General features: G+C 31.6%; 1 protein-coding gene across 1 annotated transcript in view; it reads right to left on the bottom strand.

Moving 5' to 3' along the window:
• The window catches only part of LOC108906668 (muscle M-line assembly protein unc-89), a 63013-nt gene extending 42515 nt beyond the window's left edge, over positions 1 to 20498 (bottom strand). The window contains exon 1 of the mRNA XM_018709985.1: positions 20393 to 20498. The gene's annotated coding sequence lies outside the window, so the exon portion shown is untranslated. The remainder of the gene's footprint in view (positions 1 to 20392) is intronic.
• Positions 20499 to 20910: the final 412 nt, after the last annotated feature.

Genomic DNA, 20910 nt, shown 5'->3' with positions numbered 1-20910 from the left:
GGTCTGGCACCCTTGTTCCTACAAAAATTCCTTTATTCTCATAAACTATTTATTTTAAATGTAATTTATTATAAATCCAATTTGTTTCCTAAATTCCACATATGTACTACATTTTACCTCTGTACGCGCCACTGTTGTTTACTTGTTTTTTGGAGGCGCTCTCTGTTTTACGATCAAGCTCGCCAGGTTAGTATTTGACGTATAACCGACCACTTCGTACACTCAATGCACTTAGACGACTACAGCTACTACCAGAACACAGTGCGTATGCAGCGGGATTTCAGATGTAACATTGAATTTCATTTTAAATTTGAAATGGTTCATCTTACGCCTCCTAAAAATTATGACACGATTTTGCTTTGATAAAAGACCGACAACTTTTTGCTCTAGTTTGCATCGAATACGATCCTACTATAGTTACTAATACTACTACTTGACAAGTGTAAATTCGCCTTAATAAATGTATATTGAAAGTATCTTGTTTTCCATGGCAACAAGACTTTCCCAAAAACATAAAAAAAAAATACAAAATTAAAATGAATAATTTTGGTAAACTTGCCAAGACTGAATTTAAGTCAAATGTTTATAAGAAGTCGCAGTACCCTAGTTGATCTTTTCATTTTCCTGTAATAGTGGCTAACCTTCAGTTCTGGGTTACCCTGTACGTTTGTACGATCGAGCCTGTACATACAACCATTATGATAAAAAAACATACTTTAGTAGTGGCAAAACCACTATAGACAAGTCCCACCTCAACCTTGATTAGAGAGTAGATTCTAGAGAATAACATTGTTAGCAGGTACAATGAAAGATAATCTTGAAAGTTGAGGTCAAAAATTTTATCAAGTTTTATAGTCGTATGAATAAACATTAGAAATCGTGGAAAATCATTTTTTTTAATATTTGATTATTAATATTAAACAAACATATCAAGAACTTAGTAGGACCTTCAAGTACTATAATATTATACAGGGTTTGCAATATTTCACGGACAAAATTATAAGGTGATCTCTGGCTGAGAGAGAAATGAGAAAAAAACGGTACCTATCATGAACATAGATTGCCGCAAACACTTCATTCTTTTGTTTTACAAGTTACACACGTCAAGATAGATGAATTAGTACAAATGGCTAGTTAGGTTACCAGAGTTTAAACTATGTTATGGTCTTACTGAAAGATAGCTAACAAACCACAAAAAAATATGAACATAAGTTACATTTTGATGAAAAAATACCATCTAATCAATTCATGAGATTAAAAAGTTGAAGGATGAAACAGAGAAGTTGTCATTTTTCAGAAGCGGAGTCAAATTTGAGAATTATGTTAAAATAAATTTACAATATATGAAAGTAACCCCATGTCTTGCTTCACATAAATTCTTTATTTAATTAGGTTAAATCTTGTAGGGTCATTAACTTTTAATCTCTACTGGACGTCCAATAAGGAATGCAAGACAAGAGAGTTGTTACAGTTTTGGGTCAACCAACACACACCGATTTAAAGTTACCTTAAAATTATTTTACTTCCTTAAAAAGCAATTCTTTATTTCATTGTTTTTAAGACGACCCTGTCACTTTTAAAGGTACTTCAATGGGGTAGCCAAATTCGAACTGTTTATCCAAAACAATTTCTTCTGACCACAGTCTTTTATCTCTTGCCATTTTTTTTTGTTGGTAGATTATGAGAAAACGCAATGTTTTTTGAAAAATCACTTTATTTACTTTAAAGATATACTTATGCAAATGCATTTACTGGTTATTAAAGCAAAACATTTTTTTCAATGAGATTCTTCACAACCAAAATAAACTTTTCTTATCATTGACAATTCTGAAATGTCTTAATATTATATTGTTAAATCAGCAAATAATAGTGGATTATCACTTAAGTATTACTACTCCGGTATTTTGCAATTATCTTATTTTGAGAGAACTCAATTCAATAACGATACAATTTAAAGTCAAACAAATATTATACCTGCTATATGTAAAAAAAGAATTAAATAAGACTAGCAGGGCATTAAATGTGAAAGGTACCAGGGGTGTTATAGGATAATAGTACCCTCGGTCGACGTAAATGTGCACTGTAAACCTCGGCGCATTACTTTCTATACAGGGTGATTCAGAACTTATCCAAAAAAATACAATTTTGTAAAGAAAAAATCAAAAAGGGCAGTTCGAAAATGATTTAAAAATACACTTCTGCACGGCACTGGAAACTGGTCCACTGTAAAACCTGACCTCGCACAATGCGACCGGCATGGCGGTGTGAAAACGGACAAAAATTTTCGCAAGTAAAGAAATATGTAAATAGAATTTTATCGCACCTATTTTATATCGGCAAATTCAAAACTGCTTTTGCCTTTATTAATTAATAAAATTAATTTGTGTTTTTAAATAATAAAATCATTTGACATACCCGATGTTACAACAATTGTTCAAAATTTTATCCACCAATGTGTAAACACATTTTGGTCCGTTGTACTCGGTTTCTACGAACTAACACAAATGTTGTCTTGTTTCACCATAACACAAATGCTTCACCATAAATTAAAACGATATCCATCAACTCCGAGTACACGCAAACCATTTTTGACACTAACTACTAAAAATATATTGTAAACAACACAGATAACAGGTAAATATCGCAACGACAATTGCAAAATCCGAATTCAGTATTCGGAGTCGCTGAGGCACGTGGCGAATGACGCCAGAGACTACAGTTGTCCAGCTATGTAGTGGTTGAATGTACTATAACTTCAATATTTTTTTTCTCGAAAACTATAAGGATTTTACAATTTTTTTTACAATATTGATTTCATTTCTCATGCTGCATCTATTCCCAAATTTTTTTGGATAAGTTGTGAATCACCCTGTATATCACTCTAGATAGCTTAATTACTAAACTCTACAATTCATTGAATTTAATCGCATCGCAACGAAACACCTACCTAAATATATCACTCTACCGATGAATCCAAGTAAAGTCCAAACCACATCGAGTAACGAGATTCCATGAATTAGCTATTCTAATGCTCAAACTCTCACAAATTACATAGTTCATTGTGGCAACCAAAAATAAAAAAATCTTTTGAAGAAAATATATTCTTCTAATGGGAAGATCACATTTTGTATCAATTTTTTTCGTAACAGAGCATAGCAACATTCGTATTATACATAATCCTTGATTCTATAATACTCAAATAAATCAATATTATCTAGGAAATAAATTTCATTTATTATCAATTACATCATTAAATGTGAAATCACATAGCTATTGAACGTAATAAACATATTTATCTGATCTGTTTTAAAACAGAATGTCTTTTACTCGAATAATTTCACGGTACACAAGTTTTTAAATATTAGATCATCAAATTTTAACCAAAAACTTCGTTCGAAACATGTTTCCTTATTTCACCCACAAAATATTTATAGCTGCTTAAAGTTCATCACATATTCTTAAATATCAGGTGGTTATATACAGAAATAGAAATAATTTTGTATAATTAAATATTTTCTGCCAATTGAATACCTTTACGATTGTCAAAAAAAGGAAATAAATCATATAATAGTATATTAAAAAATAAAACTCCTATGAACTATAGTTTTCTAGTCTGTTGTATTCAATATTAAGGACACTATAGTAGGATCGTATTCGATACAAAGTAGAGCAAAAAGTTGTCGGTCTTTTACCAAAGGAAAATCGTGTCATCATGTTTAGGAGGCGTAAGATAAATCATTTCAAATTTAAAATGAAATTCAATGTTACATCTGAAATCCCGCTGCATACGCACTGTGTTCTGGTAGTAGCTGTAGTCGTCCAAGTGCATTGAGTGTACGAAGTGGTCGGTTATACGTCAAATACTAACCTGGCGAGCTTGATCGTAAAACAGAGAGCGCCTCCAAAAAACAAGTAAACAACAGTGGCGCGTACAGAGGTAAAATGTAGTATGTATGTGGAAATTAAAAAACAAATTGGATTTATAATAAATAACATTTAAAATAAATAGTTTATGAGAATAAAGGAATTTTTGTAGGAACAAGGGTGCCAGACCTGAACTGATCCCCTCGTCCCTTAATAATGTATAAAGAAATTATTCAATTTGTAAAACCCTTAAAAGCGTACTTCTTTTGTTCCCTTGACAGGCACTGATTTATTACTTTGCATCGAATATGATCCTACTATAGATGTATTTTTTTATAGGCGAGAAGTTTTGACCTTCGTTTTGCTAATACATATCTCCAAAAGTAATACACAATATCATATTGAAATTTGGTAGGAATAGAATTTGACAGGACGTAAATTAGTTTTTAAATACGACATGACGTTTTGTTAAATAGGTATATTTTATGCCACTATCACAATCGTAATACCATATTCGTTGATATGAAAATTCTACACGAAATAATGTACTTTATTTTTATCGATTCCAAAATAATGCAAAAATTATATTAAAAAATATACAGGGTGTATCTTTAAGTGGGAGTTAGTAGGATAAACTGGGTCACCCGGAATAGCCAGATAAATTATATCAGTGCACTATCAACGTTGCCAGTTGTTGCATTTTTAAAACAACTGGAAAATAATTTAGTTAAAACAGATTGCGTTTAGCTTAGCGACGTCATTTTAAAGTCACCATATTTTTTTATATTAATGTGGTCGAGGTGGCGAAGATTAAAAGAACATTCCGTTTAGAATAAAATAAAAAATTTTATATGATTTATTAAATACTAACTATAATAATATTGGTATGTGGATACGTTAGTAATTATTGTAAATAAAAATAATTCATGTTTTAAAATAATTATTTTTGCCGTTTGCATAATAAAAAAAATAAATAAACTAATTTTAAACGTCGTGGAATTCTGGTACCAGTACTCGAATATGAGTCACAACATTTCAAGTATGTCAGCTGCTGTAAAAATCAGGTCAACAAATTATTTACTTATTTTTGGATATTTAATTTATCGTTATTTATTTAATAATGTATGAGTTTTCTGTTAAATTATTTGTTAGGTACTGTTTCATAGTTTATCTATTCAAAATAATTAAATATTTGTTTATGTCAGATGACAGGACTTGTAGCGGACACCCATTCAATAAAGATAACGGGCCAAAGAGCAGTACTTCACGGTGGGTGGTGTGGAAATTTGCTTTTTAAGAATCTGTTCATTAAATTATGAGATTTAACAACTTAGTTCCCAAGTGAACAAGCGCTGCTACAACGCGCTTTTTGATGTTACACTAGCTTGTCCAGAGGCGGGGTATGAAAATTACTAAAAATAAGTTTAAGAAATTAGTTTTCGTGACAGAATTTGAGAAAACCAAGTTATGATACTTAATTCTAAAGGACCAAGGTAGCCTCCGTATAAATATGATTCCCATTCAAAGTTACACCTTGTATATATTTTTTATACTATTACCCACCTTATTTCATGTATAAGGCGTTAACTAAAATGCTTAATCAAACTTTAATGCCAATTTCTCGTCCACAAATTAACAAATGGAAAAAGTTTGGAAAAAATCTGATTGGGTCCACAATAGGCAAGTTCGGTATTGGCATCTAGATGCTCTAGATAAATCTCTTTGTGTTTTCATCTCTTACAATTAGAAAAGAACAAAACATATCTGGAGCGTCTAGATGTTAATACCGAACTTGCCTATTATGCATGTCACAGATTTTTTACATACGAGGTTTTTTGAGAAAATAACCGAACTTTTTTAATTATGCGCTAATTGAGATATTTAATGATATGTGGTTGGCAGCATTGCATTGCGTATAACCTCCTCTGTAACCACATGTTCTTAGATTGTTGATACCTCATTTAGTTTTCGTGATATTATTTGAGTGCAACGTGTTAGTGATGATTTTTAGAATGTGCGATTTTCTGGAACAATGCAACGTAAAATTTTGCGTAAAAATGGGGAAAACTGTCAACTTTTGAAACAAGCCTTGGGTCGTAGGCAATGTTACGAATGGTTTTCACGATTTAAAAGTGGTCGTCAGTCAATCGAAAATGATCCTCGACCAGGAAGACCTTCGATTTCAACTGATGACTCCCACGTTCAGAAAGTCAAAGATCTGGTGCGTGCAAATCACCGATTGACTGCCCGAGAGATAGAAGAGGTTAGCATCTCAATTGGATCATGCCAGGGAATTTTAACATGAAAAATTGAACATGAATCGAGTTGCAGCAAAATTTTTTCCTCGTTTGATGACAGAACAGAAAGAAAATCGTGTGGACGTTTGTCGGCAACTCCTTGAACAATCCAGTGATAATGAAACAATCGTTTGTAAAAGGTTATGCAAATGCAATCAGGAAATCTAATCTGGTAGACAAATTGTTTTCGAATAAATCGGTCTAAAAAAATACGCAATCAGAAAATATCTGCTTCGTGACAGACCCGGGGATATGGGGAAATTTTGGAAAAATATCTGATTGGGTCCACAAACATATGTGCATGTTTTAGACTTTTTACATACAGGCTGTGGACAGTAACTTTTGATGCCATTTTTTATCATGTAATCTAACTCAAATCTGACTACTTGACTACTATGCTTGATTGGGAAATATATTCTTGCTATAGATATATTTTTAGAATGATAGGTTTTCAAGATACTGTCAGAGAACGTATAAGTAGTAACTTGAAGTGTCAAAATATCAGGCTATTTTTAAAGTAACAATAATAATTCAAGTAATCACGTTGTTTACGATTACATATAACAAACGGCAAGGAAATCATTCTTTTATAGTTTATATTACGTAGTTTGCAAAGGTATTTATATTGGGATGTTTGTTCAAGAATAATAAAAATAATACGATAGTATCATCTCAGTTTCTAAAGAACTATTTTAAATATTTAAAATTATATTTAACTTTAAAGTAGGTATCATATTGTTTATTCAAAATCCACTCAAAAAAATCAAAATTCAATACTCTTTACTCGTTCTGAATTAACAAATTATTCAGGCAAATTTCAAAAACATTAATACGTAAAAATAGAATAACAAGTGGAAAGGTCAATTATTTTGTAGAAGATAAAATCATATTTTACAATTTTGTAATTCCACTTTAGAGCTTGGAGTGTTTGAATTAAAAATAAATCGACAAAACCTGAGCAGGAACAATTGATATCTACGAGAACAACGACGCCGAATTAGGTTGTATTATAACCTAACAACAACAAATTATATAAATCAAATCAGGACTACACTAAAAGAATCGGTGATATTAACATATTTTATGTGGAAAGTATACAGAGCATAAATTTATTAACAGAAAACTGTATAGTATCGTATGTTTCTATTTTTAATTCGGGTTGAATTTGCAACAATTGGCCCAGGGTGTTTTTCCCCTTATTACAAAGTTAAAATAAAAAAAAAGATTTTGTTTTCGTTGACCTTACATAAAATGCAATTTTCGAACATATTTCCAGACAAAAAGTATCCTTTTTTAGATACCATATTGTTTTACATCTGCAAATACTTTTGGACTTCCCGGACTCACTTCACGCCTGTAGTGTACGGGAAGTACAACTTGAATTTATGATGTTTTCATAGAGGCAAAATAATATGACATCCAAAAACTGACAATAAATCAAAGATAAACGATGCGAAGTCAAATTATTAAGGTTGACAGAAAAATTCAACATTCGACCAAACCTGTATTTTTATAGCGCGCCAGCAGCATCTGTCGTTAGTACAAATTGGGTGCTAGTAGTTTGACAATGGTGAAACCGAATTAAAAAGAAGACTAAAAGTAGAATTTCTAGCACATTTAGTTTTCTCTCATTAAAAGAGCTCAAGTGTGCTCGGGTCGAGTAGAAAAACTGAACATTTAATATTAAATATGTATTTAAATTTCTCATAGTAAATTAATTGTTTTTAAAATTAGGTTAAGTAAATTAAGAGGGCATTTAACGAACCAAGGTCGATATTTCAAAAGCGTAACGTAAACAGAAAAGTTCTTATCAGGTATACAAAGTTGCAATATCTCGTAAATCAAGAGTTACATAAAAATTGATGCAACGATTGTAAAAAGCCTTTGAATCATACTTTCTTTTTTAAATTTTCACTTTTATTTGGTGTAAATTGAAATAGTATTGTATTATTTTTTCTTGAAGAATCAGGATAGGGTGGCTCTCATAACTTGACCCTTATGAAAAGAGAAATGTAAAACAAAATAAAAATTGTAGGGTATAATGTTGCAATTTTGTATATCGAATTGTGAAGGAAGGTTAATAATATCTGATATTATGGCATTTTACTTTGATCAAGTTATAAAGTTATTTGATTGGAAATTATTACCATTTATTATGAGGAATTCACATAAGACCTAGTTTCAGCGGACAGAAAGGGCTTTTCTTAAACTTTTACAGCTTCTGTAGTTGTCAACACAAACTAGTATTTACTCTTTAACAATATTAAAAGCAAGTTATAAAAATTAGTTTCTGTAATATGAAATGCAGTGTTCGGAAAATAGATGTACAACTTTGACCAGAGATTCCTTGGCTCAGAGTAATACTATCTAGCCTAATTTACCTTTATCCAAAATTGCTTGAGGGGGGGAGATACAATTAGATGGGTCGAAAAAAAGCATTTTTCAAGAATTTTTTATTCAATCGTAAACAATTTTGTAGGCTTGTTAAGAGGACATTGAAGTATATATATATATATATGAAAAAAAATATGAAAAAAAATATGTAAAAAAAGTTAAGTACAATTTAGTCGCTAAACAAAAACAAGTAAAAAAATAAAAATTTATTTGCTTGGCAGAAGTTTTTCGAAAAAATTAACAATTTGCAACATAAATTTCCAATTTTTTTAGTTTACAGCCGAACTGGGTGACTGGGAAATAAATCTCAGCTGTTGACAAGTAGTTGACAAATTGCCGAACAGTGCAGTGCAGCAATACGGAATTTGGTGTGATTCAGGTAATTTTAATTTATTATAGGCACCTTCTATTAATCATTCATATTACAATAGCGAAAGGGAGAAATAAGAGGGATATTTTGTTTACTAATATTGCAACATGGCATTTTGGAGACCTTTTGAAACGGAACAAAATGAAATTTACCATCAATATAATAAAATTATTTGAGGATATAAATAATTAAAAGATGTTGTTGGCCAAATGAACATATAATAGACATTATGTATCTATATACAAATTATTATAATTTTTTACCTTTAGCAGAAAACTTTTTTAGGGACGCCTATGAAACTCATTAAATTTTATTGCTAGGCGTTTTTATACATGTTCAACTGACTTCGGAAATACTATACACGTTTAGATTTCCGGATTTTCATCCGAGTAGTCCCATTCGGATTCGAGTACTCGTATGTAAATGCCGCTTTACACATGATTTTCAGCGTCCTCTGTATAGGTGAATACCGACGCTTATAAATAAATCCGTCCTACAAACTTCAAAACAAGACACAATAGACAAAAGGTCCCCTGAGTCGACAGCGCCGAAATACGTGCTACGCTCTCTCTTCGAAAAAGGACGAAAATAAATAGGACTTCGAATTTTAAAACTTTACATGCGTATTCTACGATTTGCTATCTTTTTAAGTAAAAAAAAATCTATTTTTTCGACCATCTAATTGTATCTCCCTCATTAATTTGGCCATTAGAGTGCTTCAAAATTCATGAAAAATATTCGTTATATTGCAATAAAGTATATATCCATTTTAACCATCTATGAGTAGACAGAGAAAAAATTTTTACGATCTTTATCCATTCGATCTTGAATAATGCATTTCGAGTGTAAACCAAACTTGTATGCTTTTTTAATGAAACACTCTGTATATTTGTCTCATTTTGGATAAATCTTATTTTTATGATTACAGAAACATATACATATTATGTAATATATTTACTTCGACAGTACAAAATATTTTGGTTTATTTGCCGACCCTCCACAATGGAAGGAATATTTCGACGCTTTAGTACGAAAACATGCTATCTCAGATTTTAGTTGGAAAACATGCTATCTCAAATTAAGTTTGGAAACCATGCTAACTCAGATCTTTAGGTAAAAACATGCTATCTCAGTGTGACTAGAAATTCAGGTTGGCACATTGAATGATTGAAACTGTGCATTTATAATAAACTTATATACTTAATATATTTTTAAAAAAGTAAGGAATGTTTATGTTCAGGTACACTGTTTGTTTATTTTTTTTTTATTCAACATTTTTCAATTAATTTTGTTAAGTAACTGTTATAAACGACAAAATTGTTAATTAAAAAAACAGAATAAACAGTATGCTGCAACACGTACATTACTCGACATTAATCCTTAATATATAAAAATGTTTGTTATTACTAAAAATTATTCGATTTTTTTCATACAAGTGTGCTTTGGTATCAAAATTAATAGCGTACTCTTATCTGATTTATAGTCGCTACTCTTGATACACTTATTTTCTTTTTCACAAAATCTGGGATGCACAATTTATTCTGAAAATAATTTTGTATGCCTAAGGAGACTGCAATAAAATGAATTATATACTGGACCAGGCTAGGCCCCAAACTCCGGGTCCGAATCGTTCTTACTGCACCTCAATAAAAACAAGGTAGCCGCGTCCTTGCATAGACTTTGGAAATGAAATGCGCAGCATACTGCATATTATTCTATTTTTTTAATTAACAATTTTGTCGTTTATAACAGTAACAACAAAATTAATTGAAAAATGTTGAATAAAAAATAAATAAAATTAACAGTGTAGGTACCTGAATATAAACATTCCTTACTTTTTAAAAAATATATTATATAAGTTTATTATAAATGCACGGTTTCAATCATGCAATGTGCCAACTTAAATTTCTAGTCACACCGAGATAGCATGTTTTCCAACTGAAATTTGAGATATCATGATTTCGTACTAAAGCGTCGATTTATGCTTTTCTTAGGCTTTCCCGCTATTAAACATACCTTTTAATATCTTATTAATATTAAGAAAAAAATGCTATACTGTAAAATGTGTTTTATAATAACCCTATTGTGTTCTCGACAGAAGACATTTTTCAAATAAGATTTCTTATAAAAAAATATTTTTATGATTCGCATAAAGTCCTAATTTGACTTCTATGTAGTTTTTTCTATGGGATATTCTAAAAAAATAAAGTAGACATAGAACGATCTAATAATATTATATGATTTAGTTAATAATTATAAAAAAAACTTCCGCAAACTTCCTTGGAATAAAAAAAACACCTTTTATAACTTTTCTTAGTCGCGAATATAAGTAAATTCAACAACGGAAAGCACTCACTGGTTTCGTGGCAAACTTGACTACGTGCAGGATCAGTAAATAAACCTCGAAATAAACAAAAATATCATGTAAACTATCAAAGCAATTATATGTATACATAACTATATAATAAGATAAGGTGTTATTTTGTTACGATTAAAAAAAAATCGTCAATTTTGAGCATATGAAGCCGGACACCTCCAATAAATCGAGCAGCTGATCTTGGATGAAATTTAAATTTTGATAACCAATTATTGCTTACACAGTAAACGTTAATTTATTTCTATCTCCATGCTGGAATGGACTTCGACTACCAAGTGTTGATTTCCGATGTCTCGTGCTTTTATCGGTAAACAACATTGGGTTTGGAAACATCGAATCCTCGATTTGCTGGGTAGCCAAGGTCGGCATCCAAAGGGTTTGGAAATAAGTGAAGTGGCACAGATAAAGTTATTGCAGATGAAATATCCTAATTATTGTCGATTTATTTACTCCAGTTCCCGCAGTCATATTTCTAATACTTATTTCCGGGTTTTAGAACCAAAATTTCTTCTTCCTGTTCTCGAAGAATGGTTTTGCTGAAGTCACATAGCATCTTTCCTGTCTACGACGAAGAAAACCAGTTTGTCGCAGTCCAGTAGAAATATTTTTATTTTTAAATATTTTCAAATTCTTATTTTTAAACCGTCATCTTAAAATTCCCATTTGAATGCATTTCCAAATAATAAACCCAATCTCCGCGCCAATTTTCTTGCGCGTTTACTCGAACCATGTGTTTGAGTCAAAAAATAAATTGTATCTTGGCATTTTAACCTTACTTTTGCTTGTGATTTCAGAAAGCAACCCACAAAATGCTGGCAAACAAGTAAGATTGAAATAATTTATTAATACTATTTTTCAAAGCCTAATTTCCGAACTAATTTCAAAAACTTACACAGTCGATACATCCCTATAGCAAATGAAATGATTGTTATTTCTGCATTGAAAATTCTAAAAGTAAATTATCTAAAAAATGATTACTCGCGGCTTCACTTGTATACGTACCAGTTTTTCATGAGCAAAAAAGATATAATTTTTTTCAAAAAGCAAAAGTTCGTACATGACGTTCTCTATAAGTAACAGTAAAACTATTATCGGATTTGAATTTGTCGTATAAGAAACTAAGGATCCCCAAAATATGTGCAAATATAGTTTTAAAGAAAGTTATTTAACATTAAAAATAAAATTATTACTTTCCCTGTCAATTTTCTACCTGTACCATTACTTATTTAACACCCTGGAAGTAGTAACTATCTGTACATTTATTTCCCTTAAAAAATGCTAGCTCGTAGTAACAAAATTAACATTTTGTAGAAAAAATATACAGTTATTCTTATTTTGTACTAGACATACACGGCGTCTCATTTTAAATTACGGATTGCAATATTTCAAGAAAAACGTTTTAATCAAGTTGTAAGGTTCTGAGGGGGATATTCAAATGTGACCTTGACCTTGACCTCGAGACAAAGGTGACCTTGACCTCGAGACAAAGGTCAACCGTAGTCAGGTTATTTTAAGGTCAACTTGCATTTTTGTACAATTTTTTATCTGTAGTTGATCACTTCATATTTTTATAATTTATTGTTTGTTAGTTAGTATGTGGTGTGAATAAAGCCATCATAACAATATTTTAAAAGAATATTATTTTGTCTCGGTGTGATTTAAATAAAATAATACATTTTCCTGTTGCATGATATATTGCATATTGAAGTCGATATGTCAACGAAAACAAGTAAATATTCGGAAAAACTTTATATTACAAAAATTACTCCAAATTTTCACGTTCAAAGAATCAAAAATTTTTTAGTATCGCCACGCCATCTATACAGAAATATTTGAACTAACAATTCTAACTGCAATTTGAAGCTATTCGAGGGACCTAACAACCCCAGTTTCCGAAACTAAAATAAATGTCTTCATTTCGGAGATATTGGCACACCCTGTATTTGCATATGTATGTGTAAGTATCGTGTAGTCGATCATGTTGGGTACCATGAAATTTTCAGACGAATTCGTCAAATTTAAAACATAAAAGTATCAATTTAAAATTAAAAAGTAGGTATAGTATTTCCGATGTCAATTGAAGAACCAACAGGATGACAGTATGTACTAGGTTCGGTCGTTGACGCAGCAACTCGACATTGAAATATTTGCAAAACTTGTTCCCATATTTGTTTAGCCATACCCATATACAGGTCTGATCGAACGAAACGTGCAGGTGGTAGAATTGTATACGCCCAGTTGAAGAATGAGCGTGCGGGTAAACACCAATACGCACTGTTGCTCTGGTCCACTGCGTCATAAATTTCAGTTGTAGATCAGATAATTTTAATTTATTATAGGCACCATTCTATTAATTGTGAAAGGAAAAAAATAAGAGGAATATTTGGTTTACTAATATTATTACATGGCATTTTCGAGACCTTTTGAAACGGAACAAAACAAAATTTACCATCAATATAATAACATTGTTTTAGGACATAAATAATTAATATATGTTGGTCAAATGAACATATAATAGATATTTTCTACACATATACAAATTATTATAATTTTTTACCTTTAGCAGAAAACTTTTTTAGGGACGCCTATGAAACTCATTAAATTTGATTGCTCGGTTTTTTTTTATGCATGTTCAACTGACTTCGGAAAGACTATACGACACATTTGTCTTAAACTATTAATTTATTGTAATCATTCATATGTCTTTAATTTGTGAAACTGTAGATAATACGTACCTAAAATTTAACATTTATATCATTTTCATTTTCCCGTTTCTCGACTAACATAATTGAATTAGAAGGCAAAGTATGTCACAATTTTATGAAAATTTATATCATTATATGTATAAGGAAGCAACAATGATTCTATCATCGTTTCTATCATATACTTTTGGTCTTTGTTGATGGCTTAATACTCGGCTTAATAAGAGAGGCAGATAACCCATTAGGTACCTGACGGACTGACATTTTAATAAAAGTTAGAATTCGAAGGACAACCACACCGGAATGAAAGGCATTTTCGAAATCTACCCTCCTGATTTGCTTCTGACGTACAGAGTACCTTCTAACCAACTATAATTAGTCATAAGTTTTTAATTTAATCCAAAAAGACATTTACATAAATAATAAAGTATTCCTTAGCATGAGTATGAAATGCNACTCAATTAATCGTCTGTTGAACTTAATGTACATAGTTAATTATCACCCTACATATATTATATTTCCAAAACATTATGCATTTATGTTCGACTTACTTTTATGTTATCTTATCATATTTTTGTTATTAATTAAAATTTTCAAGTTCATAAAAATATCTTCAGCTTCGGCTTCGGCCGAAGGTGACCCATAAACCTAAGTTCGGCTTCGGCTTCGGCCATAAAAATCACATTCGGTCGGTCTCTATTAGCCGACCACTTCAGATCTATGAGACATTCATTACAACACATATAATTAATTTATTAAAATACATTTACTTTAAAAGGGTGTTTTTATAGACCTTTACGAATTTCAAACGCATTTTTTTCCGATTTTTCAAATGAACACCCTGTATTCAAGTGTCTCATTTTGTGCTCTTTTTTATTTGCTTTCATTATGATATTTGTATGTGCGTATACCTAGTTATTTTTGCTAATTCTAATGACACCTACATTTCACTTTTTTTTGTATACCTATATACCTACGTATAAAAATTATTGGACATTATCATCCATTATTAATTCTGTTTTTATAATAATCCATGGCCGATAGTGCTATTAAAATTAAGCCTAAGTTAGTCTAGTTAATTCAATTAACAACGCAGTACCTATCTACCTAATCAAAAGAAATGAAAACAATTAGTTAAATATCTAACATAATAACAATTTAACAAAACCGTAACAATCAACGTATTGTTCAAAATGTTGATATCTTTAATTTATTATTTAGAACTAGGTACAAGGATTTTCAAAGAGATGAAAATCGTTTACAGTTCTTATAAATGAACAGAAAATTATTTTAAACCTAATGCCTCAATAATTATGAAAAGCTTCCGTACTTTGTCGTACTAATGGACTTCAGCTTATATTACAAATAAAATAAATGTTACATTAGATAGAATAATACAATAGCCAACCCAAAACAAAATGCTTCTATTATATGATCATTTGGCCAACAACATATTTTAATTATATATGTCCTCAAACAATTTTATTATATTGGTGGTAAATTTCTTTTTGTTCCGTTTCAAAAGGTCTCCAGAATGACATGTAATAATATGAGTAAACCAAATATCCCTTTTATTTTTCCCTTTCGCAATTATAATATGAATGATTAATAGAAGGGTGCCTATTAAAATTATCTGAATCATACCTAATTCCGCATTGCTGCACTGCACTGCCTTGTCGACAACTGAAATTTATGACGCAATAGACCAGAGCAACAGTGCATATTGCTGTTTGCCCGCACGCTCATTCTTCAACTGGGCGTATACATTTCTACCACCTGCACGTTTCGTTCGACCAGACCTGTATATGAGTATGGCTAAATAAATATGGGAACAAGTTTTTCAAATATTTCAATGCCGAGTTGCTGCGTCAGCGACCAAACCTGGTACATACTGTCAACCTCTTGTTCTTCAATTGATATCGTAAAGACTATACCATCGTCTCAATTAGGGAATATCAACGACGATATCCAAACCGCAGTCTTCCAGACAAGCAAACGTTCAATAGAACCTTCACAACTCTACCGATTAACAGGTGCGTTCCGTAAACCAACTTGTGAAAGAGAAGTGCATTTTGAAAATGTTCCTGGTGCTGGTAATACGAAAAAAATTTCTGTACTTACTGGACAAAGTAGGACGGTTGTGCAAGACACTGCGAGAAAATGGAGTGTATTACCAATCAGTACGAGAACTTCTCCCCACAGATCTTCCCCAAAGAGTTCGCCTTTGTGAATAGTGGAGCTATTATTAGGATACTCTTTCAGCAAACCCTTTTCTGTGAAGTTACACTTACAAGAGACGGNTATTTAATTTTACATTTAGTTACAACATTGTTAAACCTATTATTTAGAAAGTTTCTTATACAGGGTGGTCGCCGAGGTATCCGTGGTGATACTTCGTATATTAATTAGGTATATGAATAATTTTAAGCAAAAATAATTCTCAACAGTTCTTGAAATATCGTAGTTTGAAGGTCGTAAGGATAGTTGCAATTGCTAAATAGTAAATTACATTGTTGCGACTAGAGACTAGAGGGCTTTAATAATAATGGATGGGATTAGAAAAAAATGTTGTGTTAATTCTCATCATTGCCAGTTGGTTCTTTTTTATTTTTTGCGTCATTAGAGTTAAAATCATGCCTTTAATTTATTCAAATGAAGACGCGGACATGTTTTTCGTGCAACGGTAGTAATGTCTTTCCGAAGTCAGTTAAATATGTAAAAAAATGCCTGGCAACAAAATTTAATGAGTTTCATAGGCGTACCTGTATATGGGTATGGTTAAATAAATATGGGAACAAGTTTTTCAAATATTTCAATGACGAGTTGCTGCGTCAGCGAGCGAACCTGGTACATACTATCAACCTCTTGATTCTTCAATTGATATCGGAAAGACTATAACATCGTCTCAATTAGGGAATATCAACGACAATAACCAAACCGCAGTCTTCCAGACAAGCAAACATTCAATAGAACCTTCACAACTCTACCGATTAACAGGTGCATTCCGTAAACCAACTTGTGAAAGAGAAGTGCATTTTGAAAATGATCCTGGTGCTGGTAATATGAAAAAAATTTCTGTACTTACTGGACAAAGTAGCACGGTTGTGCAAGACACTGCGAGAAAACGGAGTGTATACCTATCATTACCAATCAGTACGAGAACTTCTCCCCATAGATTTTCCCCAAAGAGTTCGCCTTTGTGAATAGTGGAGCTATTATTAGGATACTCTTTCAGCAAACCCTTTTCTGTGAAGTTACACTTACAAGAGACGGAATCAACAATTTCCACAACGATCACGTGAAGATTCTCCGTAAACGTTTGGACTGGAACAATTAATAACTAATAAAGTTATCGGACCTCATTCCTTCGACGGAAATTTGAACAGTGAGATGTACCGGTCTTTTTTGGAGAACGATCTACTCAAATCAGAATGACGATGTTCTTTTTACACGTTGGTGCTTCGTCATATTATGGAAGAGATGTCACTAATTTCCTTAATGAAAAGTATCCAAATCGATGGACAGGTCGTGGTGGTCCCATTGCTTGGCCAACGCGATCTCGGATCTCAACCCGTTGGTCTTGCCTATTCAATGGAAAAGCATAATTGCAGAAAGCAACTTATTGAGATGATTCATACAGCGTTTTATGAGGTGAAACACAAAATGGAGAACTACAAATGGGAACAAGAACTTCGACAGATAATTGAGTTATGCACTACACAAGGCAGTGGTCACATTGAGCAGCTTTAATAATGTACTGTCATTACGCTATTACTAAAATAAACATTTTTTGTAAGCCCTCTAGTCGCAATAATAATGCTTTTTAGCTTTAGCTACCCATACGACCTGGCAACTTCGAACCCCGATATTTCAAGAACCATTTGGAATTCGGAAAAGTGAATAGAATCCTTTTTGCTTAAAATTAGTCATATAATTCATATACGAAGTAATTCGGATACCTCGGCGGCCACCCTGTATAGAATCTTGAAATAATTTTCAAACAATAATAGTTGCCAATTTGAAAAACAATGGTTAGCCGATAGAGACCGACCGATTAATCGGCTTCGGCATCGGCTTTGGCCACATTCGGCCATTATTTATACCTTCGACTAAGAATCAGCTTCGGCCAAAATTAAGCCGAACTTTTCGCCGAAGCCGAAGGTACCGTTCGGGACGCCGCTGGACTAATCTAATCAAATTAGGGTTAAATTAGCCCCTTAACACTATAAATAACACTGCCAAATTACAACAAAATTGGGTAAAGGGTTTTTAAAATATTAAAAAAGATAGCATTTTTTTTTATAAAAGATTAACACCCTGTATCCTGAAAACGAAGCATCTGCGGACCAATGTTTATATGAACTTTTTGTATTAAAATCACTCAATTAATCGTCTGTTGAACTTAATGTACATAGTTAATTAACATCCTACATATATTATATTTCCAAAACATTATGCATTTATGTTCGACTTACTTTTATGTTATCTTATCATATTTTTGTTATTAATTAAAATTTTCAAGTTCATAAAAATATCTTCAGCTTCGGCTTCGGCCGAAGGTGACCCATAAACCTAAGTTCGGCTTCGGCTTCGGCCATAAAAATCACATTCGGTCGGTCTCTATTAGCCGACCACTTCAGATCTATGAGACATTCATTACAACACATATAATTAATTTATTAAAATACATTTACTTTAAAAGGGTGTTTTTATAGACCTTTACGAATTTCAAACGCATTTTTTTCCGATTTTTCAAATGAACACCCTGTATTCAAGTGTCTCATTTTGTGTTCTTTTTTATTTGCTTTCATTATGATATTTGTATGTGCGTATACCTAGTTATTTTTGCTAATTCTAATGACACCTACATTTCACTTTTTTTTGTATACCTATATACCTACGTATAAAAATTATTGGACATTATCATCCATTATTAATTCTGTTTTTATAATAATCCATGGCCGATAGTGCTATTAAAATTAAGCCTAAGTTAGTCTAGTTAATTCAATTAACAACGCAGTACCTATCTACCTAATCAAAAGAAATGAAAACAATTAGTTAAATATCTAACATAATAACAATTTAACAAAACCGTAACAATCAACGTATTGTTCAAAATGTTGATATCTTTAATTTATTATTTAGAACTAGGTACAAGGATTTTCAAAGAGATGAAAATCGTTTACAGTTCTTATAAATGAACAGAAAATTATTTTAAACCTAATGCCTCAATAATTATGAAAAGCTTCCGTACTTTGTCGTACTAATGGACTTCAGCTTATATTACAAATAAAATAAATGTTACATTAGATAGAATAATACAATAGCCAACCCAAAACAAAATGCCACACATTTACTCTGTAGGTACAGATTTTCATCAGTTGCTATTTTTAGTGGTACCAAGCGCTCTTGAATCCTTTATTACTGTTTTGCTTACCCCTTCGCCTCCTTGTTTTAATAACAACAAAAATGTTTTCAAATATTACGTAATATTTTTAAGTCGGTAGGTAGTTGATACGTACACCCGTACTAATAGTTTCAAAATTTGTTAAGTAGCCATACCTACTCCTACTATACGTATGTAGTTACCTAAGTAAAAATGTATTTAGCGTAATTCTGACAAGATTAAACTGTACGAGTGCAGTAGTGGGAATAGATAACTTACTCCTTATGACAAAATACAGTAATATTTAGGATATGAAACCTTTTACGTTAAACTTTGACTAGGTATTTGTTTATTTATACTTAGATACTCACCTGTGTTGTCATTAAGCGACTATATTCAGAGATGATCTAATAATTAAAATAAATATTTTCAATTTCTAAACGTAGGATCAAGTAATTTAGACGAGAATGGAACAGATTAATCTCAAAAATCATTATTTCCAAATTAATGATGTATAAATGCCCTTGAAATGTAACACGGTACGGTATACTAATGCGATCTTGGAGGCGACCGAATATAACTGCTTTACTTCACGTTTACCACTTCGCACAATAACTTATATAAATTATTTTAATAACATATTTTTTTGCGGGGAAACACTAATACAAAACTTAGAATTAATGGTTAGTCTATAAATTACGCGGCCGGTACGCATTTTCTATGTCACACATCATAGTGGCACATAATATTAAACCAAAACAATGGAAAATGTGACAGTCAATTGACTATCGTCAAGAAATTAAAGGCAAGCCAAGTAAACTATCCATTATGTTTGGAGAAACTCAACTGAAATGCTCGTATTGTTGTTTACGCTTGAAACAGCTTGGGGTAAACTGGTAGAAAAAATGAGGGAAACAAGAAAATAAAGAAACTGTCAACGCAAATACACCCAATTTATCGTCTAAATCACAAAATAATTCAGTTAACTACAAAATTACTTACTCAATCTCATTGTTGTCGCTATAATCCCAATTTTAAAACACAAATTCACTATTCACTTATGGCGTCTGAACGAACTCCGAACTGTACGTATACCTCTCGCCCTCTCGCCAATGTTGTGGCTTGTCGGTCATTTCTCTATATTCCTATTTCACTCTAACCTAATGAGTATCGCATTCGGCGTCTTTCTCTCTCGGAATTAGATGATTTTTACTAAAGGCGCGTTTACTATTATGAAAATACAACCAAACCTAAAAACATTCAACATTCTCTTGGTTCATAAAATTATATTTTGAAATATTATTTTGGGAAGACATTCATTTAATTCTTTTTGTAACATGTTTAATGATATAATAACCTGTACATTACATACGCAAACTAACGGTTTTAGAAAAAGCATGGATGGAATTATACACACAATAAATTTGTTTACAAAATCAACTCAAAATACGCTTGCGCACTTGCGCAGGCGAATCATAAACTAAACATCACGAAAACATGTATTTTGAAAATAGCTAAGT

This window comes from Anoplophora glabripennis, unplaced genomic scaffold (assembly GCF_000390285.2).
Source record: "Anoplophora glabripennis isolate ALB-LARVAE unplaced genomic scaffold, Agla_2.0 scaffold185, whole genome shotgun sequence".
NCBI classification, from domain to species: Eukaryota; Metazoa; Arthropoda; class Insecta; order Coleoptera; family Cerambycidae; genus Anoplophora; species Anoplophora glabripennis.
This window is presented reverse-complemented; position numbering and strand designations above follow the sequence as displayed.